The sequence below is a fragment of the Pleurodeles waltl genome, chromosome 12 (assembly GCF_031143425.1).
Source record: "Pleurodeles waltl isolate 20211129_DDA chromosome 12, aPleWal1.hap1.20221129, whole genome shotgun sequence".
Lineage (NCBI taxonomy): Eukaryota > Metazoa > Chordata > Amphibia > Caudata > Salamandridae > Pleurodeles > Pleurodeles waltl.
The window spans coordinates 257,585,822-257,598,507 of NC_090451.1; positions in this window are offsets into that span (position 1 = coordinate 257,585,822).

A 12,686-nucleotide genomic window follows, 5' to 3' on the forward strand; every position below is an offset into this window, starting at 1 on the left:
CATACCCCCTCTTTCCCTCTTCCACCCGCTCCCCCCTTCAAATCACACTGGTTGCCTAGCAGACGTTTACCCACGGGCTGTGAGAAGTTGTTAGATGTCTGCATTAAACCCCATGGAATTGTGATTTTCGTGTGTTATTCTGCCCACTAAATTTGCATTCACACAGGTATTGCACAGTTCCTGGGATGTAGGTCCTAATATGTGTATACGCATCAGGTGGTAACAAAAATTCATGCACCCAAGAACGTCCCTACATAAATGACTTTAACGTGTACTTGAGCCCTGGATTTTTAAAGAAGGGATAACAGTGTCTACATGATTCAAAGGAAAAAAATGTTATAGCATTGAGAGAGTTTGTGGCTTTATTATATTGTACTGCTCAGTGCTTAAATTGTAAAACGTGCCAATGCCCAAGCTCTCCTCTTAAACACGCGGCTGCTGCAATTAATTGTGAGAACATGGAATACTGAGTCAGCGTCATCCTGAAGCCATCTCGGGCCTCTTCAATCCATGTAAAGCTACTCCCTGCCCTTCCAGCTCATTTTTGCACCTCTCTGCTTTCTCCCATTGTGATGCTTTTTTGTTTTTCTCTTCCTTCTTCTTTCCCATGTCTTTTGCTCGCAGCAAATGGTTGAGGCAGAAGAATAAGCGCCGGCCCTAAAAGATAAGTGCTGGTGCTCCGCACGCACAGGAAACAACAAGCACAAATTAAGCACTGGTGCTGCTCCGTGCAACAATATCCTATTGCCCAAGGAAGGGGATGTTGCAGGAGAACAGAAACTCACTGCTCCAAACAATGTAATGGTAAAATTAGAGGAGACTACAATTTTTATCTTCATAATCCTTAAGCGATGCAGTTATGTTGGCCACTTCTTTTGGTAAAGTTACAATAATCAGCACCCTTATTCATGTTCTTTCAACTTTTCCATGCTTTTCTTAACAGCATTTGTCATGAAGCATAGAAAACCTTTGCCATGTTATGTGATCTGGCTAGACTCTCATGGTGTACTGCTGCACTAAATAATTTAAGGGCTGAAGTGTAAATAGACGTGTCGCAAATGGTGGTCACGCTGACTATTTGCGACCTGTTTCTGATTTTGCAATGTGACCTATGTAATATATGGTCACAACGCAAAAATTCCATTTGCAAGAGGTTGCAGGATGTTGTGCAGGTGTGTGAAGAACATCCTGCTTAATGAATACTAAGGCCCATGTTTATACTGTGCTTGCGCCGGATTTGTGTCATTTTTTTCCCGCAAATTCGGTGCAAACCTAACACCATATTTATACTTTGACGCCCGACCACGCGAACATCAAAATTCCACTGTGTGCGTCATTTTCTGGATGCGTGAAACCGCCTTGCGTTAATGACATGCAAGGTAGGCGTTTCCGTCCAAAAAATGACTAAAACACCCTTGTGCCACATTTATCCAACTGCACAAAAATTCCGCACGGCTGGGAGTCAAAAATTAATGCCTGGGTTAGGGCAGGCGTTAACATGGGGCAAACACACCAGTACTTAAGGAAAACACACAGACGCAACATCAGATCTCCAAAAGGAAGACATGGAGGTGCTATTCATCCAGCATGCATGAAGACGCAGAGCACAGGACCAATAACTGCAGCTTCCACCACACAACAGGGACCCCAAAGGCAACGCAGAAGGAAGGAGAGGATATTCCGGACCAGGACAACCCTTCTGGGCCTCAGGGAATATGACATCATCCAGAGGTACAGACAAAACTGCCAAGCCATACAGCAGCTGCTGGGCCACATTGAGCCACAGTTGGCACCCAGCTTGCAGACACCCCACATCATTCTACGAGAGACCAAGCTGCTAGCTGTCATCCACATGTTGGCAAGTGGCTCTTTCCAAACCACTGGTGCCCTGGTTGCCGGAATCTCACAGCCATCATTCTTTGCCTTCCTACCTAAGGTACTGGATGCCATCATCTCCCTCACACCCCACCACATCAGCTTCCCCAACACACAGCTGAAGCAGCAGGAGACCAAACAGGGCTTTTACCAAATCAATGGCTTCCCACACGTGCTTGGTGCCATTGACTGCACACATGTACGGATTGTGCTACCTGCTGCAACCGAGCATCTATACCGCAACAGGAAGCACACACACTCCATCAATGTTCAGGCCATTGTGGATCACCGGGGATTGATCACCAACATTGTGGCAAAGTATCCTGTGAGTGTACATGATTCATTCATCTTCCGCCACAGCACCATCAATCAAGACTTCCAGGAGGGACGATGTGGAAATAGCCTACTTGTTGGTAAGTACAGAAAACTAGGAATTTACACATAGCACAGCAACCCTGTAGGACATACAACACATACACCACTACATTGACACATGGCCAGGAAGACACTGAGGTTGTGACACTGCTAGTCATGTTTGATATCCTGACCCAATGGGATTCACACCTATGGACAAATGACAGATGCAAATAACAACAGATACCACTCCAGAGCCACAAGGGACCAATTTAAAACCACACAGTGACAATGACTTAACTGGCAGTACAATTTGGAAGATGAACCTTCCAACATCACATCAATAACACTCAATCACACACCCTTCTAAGCAATACGTACTGTGTAAGGGGTGTGTAATGTGTTTCGCTGCAGGTCAAACACCATGAGACACATAGCATGATGATGATGACTCTAATGAAGGGGACATGGAATCATTGAGACAGTGCCAACATCTTACATCACTCCTGGGATGTCATTGCCTGCTACCAATAAGGAAGTGGACTGTGCTAAGAACACATATTGATGTGACATTATTACAAAGTGCAGATCCCTACACATACAGATTGAGACAATTACACATATACACAACAGATGTACAGGCATATGGACCTTCTGACAATTAAACCTTCATCCCCACAACCAAGTTAACCACCTTACCTGGACCAGGTTCAGTAGTGTAGGTACACATTTACACATGAGTCAACTCGGTGAGGGCACAAAAATAGGTTTGCATAGAACTTGTCACACATGGGATATTTGTGCATTGTCAATTGTGAACACTTCAGTGCTGCCAACTTATGGAGCTGTGTTGTACATCGTCACCTAGCCAAATCAAAGGGCCTCACTGTTGTTTTTCACAGGCTATTACATATGTTGACTTGGATGGGATTTTCAGGCTACAAGGTGCAACTGTGTTACCACCACTGTGGAATCGATTCTTTGTGTGGAAGTATCATGTCACCTCCAGTGAAGACACAAGGGCACTTCTTTCACATGACATAATGCATGGGAGATTCACAATGTACTGCAAGGGTACAAAAATACTGCTGATGTCCGGTCAATCAGCCAAACACCAGTTTAGATAATAAAACAACCCAATGCTGATAGTACATCATAGAAGCCTAGGAATCCACACAATAACACAAACACAGATGAGTCACAGACAACACAAGATAACAACTGCCATGCCAAGTGATAATCATGGTGCAAGCAACATCAACATTTTTACAATCATTTTCTCTTTAAGCTGATCAGGGGTATGGGATCCAGCCATAGATCATGACCCCATTTGCCAACCCAAGCACAGCATTAGAGCGTGCCTATAATGAGGCACATCGGAGGACACGCACCATAGTAGAGGACTTTTGGCATCCCGAAGTCACGATTCAGGTGCCTCGACATCACCAGAGGCAGCCTCTTATATTCACCTGAAATGGTCTGCAAGATCATTTTGACCTGTGCCAGTCTGCACAACATATGCGTAAAGAGGAACATTCCCCTCTATGAACCAAATCCACAAATGCCTGAAGAGGAGGAAGAGGAGGATGCTGTCCATCAACATGAGGGGGACCATCCAAACACTGCAGCAGGATTACGTCGGAGACTACACATTGTACAAAACTTCTTTTAACTCTAATCACCATCACCACTGTCTTACCATATGTCATTAAACTCCTCACTTCATCACTCAATCATAGTCTGGGTAATTATTTATGCATCATATGATCCCTAGGAATCATAATCAGAGTTTAGCCTCATGGAGCATTGCAGAAATACAGATTAGAATACTGAAAAAGGCACATCACATTTGATGGTATGAATGTACACCAAACTTCACACACAGTGTAAATGACATATATCCTGTCTATTTCACATTTGAAGGGCAATATCAGAGTACCACAGCTATGGCACACATCCATGTTGCCACCATGGTTCATTGAGGCATATGGCACACAACTAAGATACCATCAATCATAAGTTAAAAAAGTGTTTCATACATGAGGCAGTGGATGTGCTATTGCATTGTTAACAGGAATGTATGACCAGACCCTTGACAGCAGTAAGTGTGACATCAGCTATCTCTGCAAGTAGCATGTGTGACAAGAAGTCCATGAAAGCTGCAAATGGATAGCACGAGTGCCCCAGGTATGACAAGCATTGCTCACAAGACATGCCCTGCGCATGCCATCCCAGGTTATAAGTCTTGCCACAGGCATGTTTTCAGTCTCTCCCCACCCTTCCCTAGGGGGCCCTGTAAATGGACTATTTGTACCCTGATAACCTTCATCTACACACACCCAGACTCCCATTCTGACTCCAGTGTGCTTCCCTCTTTAGTATGGCATGCTATGGTCATAGTTCATCTGTCTGCATGTACTTCAGGTCCGATAATGCTCTGTCTGTTAGTCTGTAGGACCTGTAATCACCTGTCCATTGCTTCACATGTGAAAGGTACTGTTGGCCCTTTGAACTTGATTCTCACCTACATGACTCGTGAGAGACTAAAGCTGCACACACCTGTGAGCACTTCCATGCAGACCAGCCATTTGAACCAGCACTGCCATTGCTGCTGCCTCGAACAGCTTAGAAGCTGCCATTTTAGGTATATCCTTGTTGTGCATTGCTGTATAAATCATTTGTGTAACACAGGCCTTGGGTTATTGTGTAACGTTGCAGCCCACAGCACAAATACAGTTTTTAATTTCCACAGTGTTGTTCCAGCTTTTCCCAGTCAAAGTCTGCTCACTGTGCATTTTCCTTGTTCATGTTAGTTCCTGACAGAGCCTGCATCCTGTTAGCCTGATTGGTTCCTGTCTTTGTGTTACTTAAAAAGTTCCCTGTGGCTACATTTGTCTCATAGTTGCTTCCTATGCCCTCTCTTTCCTCCTGGGGTATTGTGTCTGCTAGGTCTACGATGAATCCTCAAATAGATTGTATAGTGTAATCAGTTTACTTATCGTATCATGGTCTGGGACATGTATTCAAATAGCCTAATCCTGGTCCTATCCCTTGTCTGGATTTCATGTATGCATGAGTGACAAACAGTGACAGCGTACTATGGCTGTATGCATGGATTAGGTATGGTGCATCCAGCACAACAAACAACGTTTGCTAATGTGCATGAAAGGACAAAACATGCTTGTGCCCTGACGGTCCACACACAGATTCACATTGGCTGCAATGGTGCTTGCGTGGTGACTAGCTGTGAGATTAATTAGCACAGAGGCACTGATGTTCCCTGTTGCAGTGGGAATTTTAGAGGCCAGCCTGTGTACAAATGTTGTGATGAAACCTGCTGGTTTCTAATTACTGATCCATAAAGTTTGTGAGCACACCAAGGTTGCCCTGTTGTCAGCCTCATGTAACTTCTGCAGTGACATACCTGGATGATCCCCATGTGTGTTGTCAATTTCTCTTCGGCTTTCGGTCAATTCTGCTTGGAAGGATACTCTGTTAATGCAGGAAATGGGTCCACGGACTCATGACTAGACCTGCATGTAACTGTGACAACATGGAGGCCGATACTGACACAGGGTACACATGGCCACACACTTGAACTGTACACCTTTGTGCAATTAACCACTGGAAATATGTGAACACATGCAGCTTGGTCTGCTGGTCCTCTACTGCCACAAGAGAAGCATAGGTCATTTATATGGCTCAAACTGTGGAGCGACATTACATTTTTGGATTGGTTTTGGGACTCTGTGTCACAAGCACTGTACCTACATAGCATTTTCAAATGCCTGACTCATGGGTAGTACACAAACAAGTGACCAGGAAGTGGTATCCAACATTCCAGTACATGTGATGGCTTACTCCTGTAACATTGCCATTAGCAACCGTCCTCTATTTATCCTGTGCATAGTTTGTCATGGGAGATGTTTTGTCCCAAAAATCAGGGAATTTCACACAGCAGTAGATGCTACGTGTATGACAAACACATATCCTGGATCATTTCCGCACTGAATGGCATCTGATGGTTATCCACATTTACAACACATGCATACAAGCACATTAATTAAAGCATGTCTTGTGACGTTCACACAGAAGCACTACAACAATTGAAAATTCACAGACATAAACACACAGGCCATGAGTGAATGTATTAAGTTGTGTAGCCTTGCTGTCCTCTATTGACACACCACCTGCTCAAACTAGGTAATAGCAATTTTTATTCCAAATATTTGGGTTGCTGTTGCGTCAGTTAAGATTGCTTATCCTGTACAACAACATGAGTATAATGGTCCATCGTAGTGTGGACTTCCACATGTGCCCAAACACTGGAACACACAATGCAGGGGCAGACAGCCTATCTCTGTACAGTTACAGCTTTCATGTACGTTAAAAATGAGAGAAATGACATAAACACAGTTAAACACAGATATTTTGCTGCATATGCATTGAAAAATGACGCTCACAGCCATTATACATCCAATGAGCCCTAGCGGTAGTTCCTACACTGTACCCCATGAAATTGGTTACTAATGAACAATATATGGAACTATGAATGCGGGGGATTTTGAAGCATATGCGTCAAAAAAAATTATGCACAGCCTGTAAGCATCATAAAATTTTGACTCTTCATAATAAAAACGCACAGCATTTGACACAGGAAGTGATGTAATAGGATATTCTGTTTACAGAAATGGTACAGTGGGTGTACTTTCACTTTCACTTTGCAGTCTGTGATTCTTCTAGACTGTGTGGCTGTGCTGAGAGTTTTGTCTGTCCAAATTGTGCTTTTGTCTCCTGTGTGCCATCCTATTTGTCATCTGTTGTTTTAATAATTGTCTCAGTTGTTCAGTGTTAGTGTGTTTTTGTCATATTTGGTGTCTAATTTTGTCTTTGTACTGTTGGGAGTGTGTAGTGTGTATTGTTAGTTTGGGGATTGTTGGGCTGTTTGTGGGTTACGTAACTTTCATTTTCCTCCCTTCTTTCCCTGTTTTTTCCTCTGTACCCTTTCCTATACCTATTGTTTCGGTCATGTTAGGTAGGCCACATCTGGGGAGAATGGGTGAGGAGGAGCTGGGGGCATTCATTTGGCTGGTGAGCCACTCCCTCCCCCTGATGTTAGAGGCTGGTGGCAGGGTGATACTGGGGTATCACACGGAGGCGAGGAGGCTCAGGTGGTCCAAGGTGCTGTACCATCTGAAGCAAATTTTCAACACACTGTGCAACGACCACCAACTCAAACATCGCTGGGCTGACCTTGTTGCCAGAGAGCAAGACCTGCTGGACCACCTGGGTGGGGTGATTGGTGGCCCTGTTGGTGAGTACAATTCAGACTAATGCGCACATTTCAATGCTCTGTAGTGACAGTAGCAGACTTGTTGACATGCTGCATGCAATGCTTGTGGACATGTGTAATGCAAGTTAAATATACAGTGGCCCTGATTTAAACAATATTTGCTACACATTACCGTCATTTGTTGATGCAACAACTGCACAAACTTACAAAACACAACTTGATCTTGTAAATTAGTGCTGCTTTGATGTCAATAGATGATGGTAATGCGGCTCAAACATATGTTTCATTCATCTGTCTGTGACTGTACCAGGAAAGAGATGTATTTCACAAGCTAAAGCAAGGAATGTATATAGTCCCCAATTATTTGGAATACATGTCTGAACTGTATTCCTGGCCATACGTACAAAGTTCTTCCTAACCTCAGGTAATATCTTAGGCTGATACTTTGACTTGGTTTGTGCAGCAATTAAATTAGAAATGGATGTCAAAGTAATGCAGATGGGTTCATATCTAAATGTTTGGTGCTACTTTACATAGCTGTTGCGTTAAACATGAAGCAAATGCTACAAATTGAGGATCAAAAAAATATATGTGGCCCTCTGTTCATTGTTCCTGTGTGTTTTAATTTGCCTTGCGCACAATTGCTGGAACAGAGCTGATGCATTTGCCATCTGTGTCACTTTATAGCCATGCAATTCTTATAAGTTATTGGGACATCATGGGATACCTGAAGTTGGTGATTGCATGGTCACAATTTATTACTTGCACGATGTTGTGCAAGGAACCCCTGACCGATTCCATCATACATATAAAGTGCAAAAATACTTTTCTAATTTACGTTTGGTACACCCCTGCTGATCTCGTGCAGCATATGTACAATAGCTAACTTCCCAGTATGAAGGCTATCACAGAGATGGGTGTATGCTAAGATCAGCATACCAGCATTCCTGTGACTGCTGCCATTTCCAAGGTGCATACAAATTGAAACCTACATCATCTAGATTGCCACAGTAGGACATTTGCTAAACCATGTTTCAATATTGGGACAGTGTCCGTTTGTTGTATACCCGCAGATCACCCAACTTGGCTAATGTAAGATGATGAATGTGGCTAACTGTGAATTCCAATACCTGATATGGGTACATAGTGCAATGAGTGACACATTTCAGGTGCAATGACTACACCTGTGCCCATGCATTCTGTAATGGATGACCAAAATAGACACTGTCAGCATATATTTATTTGTTGTATTAATTTAGATAAATGGCCAATCCATGTTTAGTGTAAGATTGTCATCAAGTAACACACACAACCCCTGCCATTATGGTGTCATAGGGGCCATATCTGGCTGAGGGTACACTGGCAATGTAGCATATGTAACCTACAGACAACACAGGCACACATTTAATGGACCATAGAAAGCATAAAAATTCATGAGCTAAACTCAACCCACATGAGCATCACACAGTAACTGATTGTCCCTTGATGCACAAGCCACAATACCTGAGTGACTGGTATTGCAGTGCACCAGGAACATGGCTTTGCATGTCTCTCATAATAACAAATGAATAAATGGAGTACACTCTATAAAAGAATCTGCAACCAATTGAGGAATCATGTTTGTCACCATATGATTTTTAGGGCCACTGCATGTGTGCATGTGTGTGTTTAACTCACTGGAGTGACAGGGTCAATACATGTCTGTTGGAGTGTCATCATGCCTCAGGGGGTGGACCATCAGATATAGTGTCACACACAGTATTTTTTTCTTCAAAGTGTTGTTCAGTGCACAGACATTGAGCACATTTCACCCTTCCATGTTTTTCAGGTGGACCTGCCCCCTACACAATTGGAGAAGTGGCTCAATTTGCGGACCCAGACATATCCAATAAGTGTTGATATTTCAGTTCTGTGTTGTGTTTGCAGCTGTTGTGTGATTGACTCCTGTGTGCTGGACACATAGCAAGGTATGGTGTGCTGTCACATGATCTGATATGTGACTTGACTGGAGTTTGAATTGTTTTTCCATATTTGAGTTGGACAATCAGTGGCGTAGAGTCATAATTTGGGATTGTAGTGCAGTTCTGTAGGCATGTGCAGGTGAACAGGGTGACATTTGTTGTTACATTCATTGTAATGAAAAATTTGGAGGTAGACATTTTCATGATTTAGTCAGCAAGTCATACCCTGAATCACACAGAACAGGGATGCTGAAGTATTACACACAGACGTGAGCCTCCCTGTTAACTAATGAACATGTAGGACTTTATGTTTGACTTCCCAGCAGCATCTAGCTCCACATGTTCTGCTACGTTTATGTGGCACTTCAGTACAATGTCATGGGTTTGCATGCAGCTCAAGCCCAGATGGGTGTTGCATCTATGTGCTTCCTGTAGGACACGCATTAGTGATATCAAATGATGTGGACAATTGTCTGCAATTAGGAACATAAATGTGGATGTGACTGTACAATGTTTGTGTCTATCCTAGTTGGACACCCTCCTTACCTGTGGTGGACTGACTAAAACCATGGACAGCTGCCCAAAGCTTCCTGGCTGTCCTTGATGTTTGAAAGTATGTGTTGCATGTCCATCCCCCCCTGAGGCACAGGCTTAGGGTTATGAAATATGTATACCTAGGTGTGAGGATCCTAGTGTATAACACAGACATGTAATTAAAAAATTAATTTGTTCCAACCTAGGATACCCCCTCATGATGAGCAACTGCAAACCATCCTGCCAATTCCATTTACAAATCACAGTTCTTGTGGCCCTTGATTGTCATCCAGAAGATAGTAATTCGTTGGCCTGTCACATGTGGCGGACTTGCAGCATTTGTTATGTGACTAATGGCAGAACAATGATGCTTAGATCCTTTAAGTAGGTACAATCATTTTGAGCATTGCTGTGCTGTGAGATAAGACAAGTGTAGGCTGCGTTGGCATGAACTTCCTCAGGGACAATCTGTGATCTGTACTGTGAATTTTCCTGTTTAAGCTAATTCTGAGGAATGTTTTGAATATCATCAGTAGCTGTATCATACAATGATGTAACTAATGTTTGGCTTTATCTTTTTTAACAGCAGCCAATATGGATTCCAATCAGATCCGCGAATTTCAGAGGAGGGTGATGCGTTACTGCCACATTCTGGATATTGAGTCTGGGTTCCGCCACATGGCACAGCGTTATCACCATGAGAGAGCCACAGGGGTCTGGAGGGTATTTTCCCAAGGGAGCCCATCCCTGTCCTATGTATATATATTTGTATATAATTATTTAGGATAAGATAGTATGGGGGTTATTCTAACTTTGGAGGAGTGTTAATCCGTCCCAAAAGTGACGGTAAAGTGACGGATATACCACCAGCCGTATTACGAGTTCCATAGGATATAATGGACTCGTAATACGGCTGGTGGTAAATCCGTGACTTTTCCGTCACTTTTGGGACGGATTAACACCTCCTCCAAAGTTAGAATAACCCCCTATGTGTTTAGGTCAGTATATGTTGTCCTCCATGTGTCCCGTCACATAAGGGGGGGTGGGGGTTTGATGTTTAGATTGTTTAGTTAAATGTGATAAGTAAGTTTAGCTTAGAGTAGTTAGGGCCAGTTGTGGGTAATGTGTAGTTAGGATAGGTTAGGTTAGTTAAGGTGTTTCCCCTAGTTTTATTATCCTTTTTTACAGTTAAATAAATATTTAAGTACGCCTTTACAGTATGTGTCATATGCTTGGGGATCAGGGCCTTGGCATGGGTGAACAGTGTCAATTTAGTATTTGCATTTGTGTTCCATCCTACATCCAAATCCCAATTGAGCTGTCACATTGGGAGTTACACCAAAGCTACTTCTCTATGCATCTGCCATCCATTGCACCCACCACTCAAGGTTACTGTGGTTCCCAATTTGTTGTTAAGTTTGGATGTATGTTTTCAATCTGTCATACTTTGAGACCAGATTTTGAATCTTGGGCACTGTGGTACGTCTGCCTGCAGCCTGATGTTCATGTGAACCCTGATAAAGTGAGTGATGGTATAATCTTATGTAGTATAGTATTAATAACTCAAACCTATCATTTCTTACATTGCACTGCCAGGTTACATATTTGTCTGTACACTCGTACACATCCATTCCTCCTGTATGGTGTGTGTGTGATGACATTTTAGAGTCAGATGTCACATACCAAAAGATTGCCTAGAAGAAAAAATTGAAGACATTGATTTTCTGCTTAGACATCCCTCAGAGCAGACTTATTCTGTCCAACACAACATTATTCTGTAATTTTTCTATTTGCTTCAGAAATAACCCTCAGGAAGGGCAGATGATGATGCAATCCAGACCCCAGTGCATAGTTATCAGCCTGCAATGTGTCACATTACATAGAGACAAAGTGGCTGTGTAAGTGATATTTATTTTAAAGTGCTGTAGTGCTATATTTACATTGTCCAGGATTGTGAGTCCATTAGTGTGACGCCTTCTATTGTAATACTACACAAGTGCAAAATAACATGTCATTGGACATGCTGGGGTGAAGTGTCATACTGTGCAGAGGAACATGAATTGCCAATGAGGTAGTGAGAGACAATCACAGAGCATAGTGTTATGGTAAACAGTGGGCTGGAGAACAGTGCATGTGAGCAGCTGTTGCAAGACTAGCATGTTAAGAAGCACAGGACCTTGGATATGAGTGCCCATTTGGCATGGACTTGTGCTACCGGATACTCTTATGGGTGAAGGTGATCTGTTCCACGTCTTCATCTTCTGATATGTGTGTTGTCTCTTCTGCCCTTGGTGGTGGTGGGTTTGAAGGGGCAACACACGTGTCAATGTTTGAAGACGTGGAGTCAGAAATCCTGGTAGCTGCCAACTGTGGGGCTATTAAGGGCAGTACTACAGCAAGGAGGAGCTGCAGGTTCTTAAGTATAGCAGCTACATCACTGTGGTAGGCAGCCAGGTCGGCCCTGAGGGGGTCAATATTGCATTTGTGCACGCTTGTGAAAGGTTTGCTGTACGAGGTGTTGTGGCAACTCCCTTACTGCTGTGCTGATTTCCTTCACACTTTGTTGAAGTTCTAGCAAGATAGATGTTCACCCTTACATGGCTGCTGCCTGTTCTGCAGATGACATCATGCACAAACGCACCCCCTCTAGCCTGGCTGCCATATTTTGC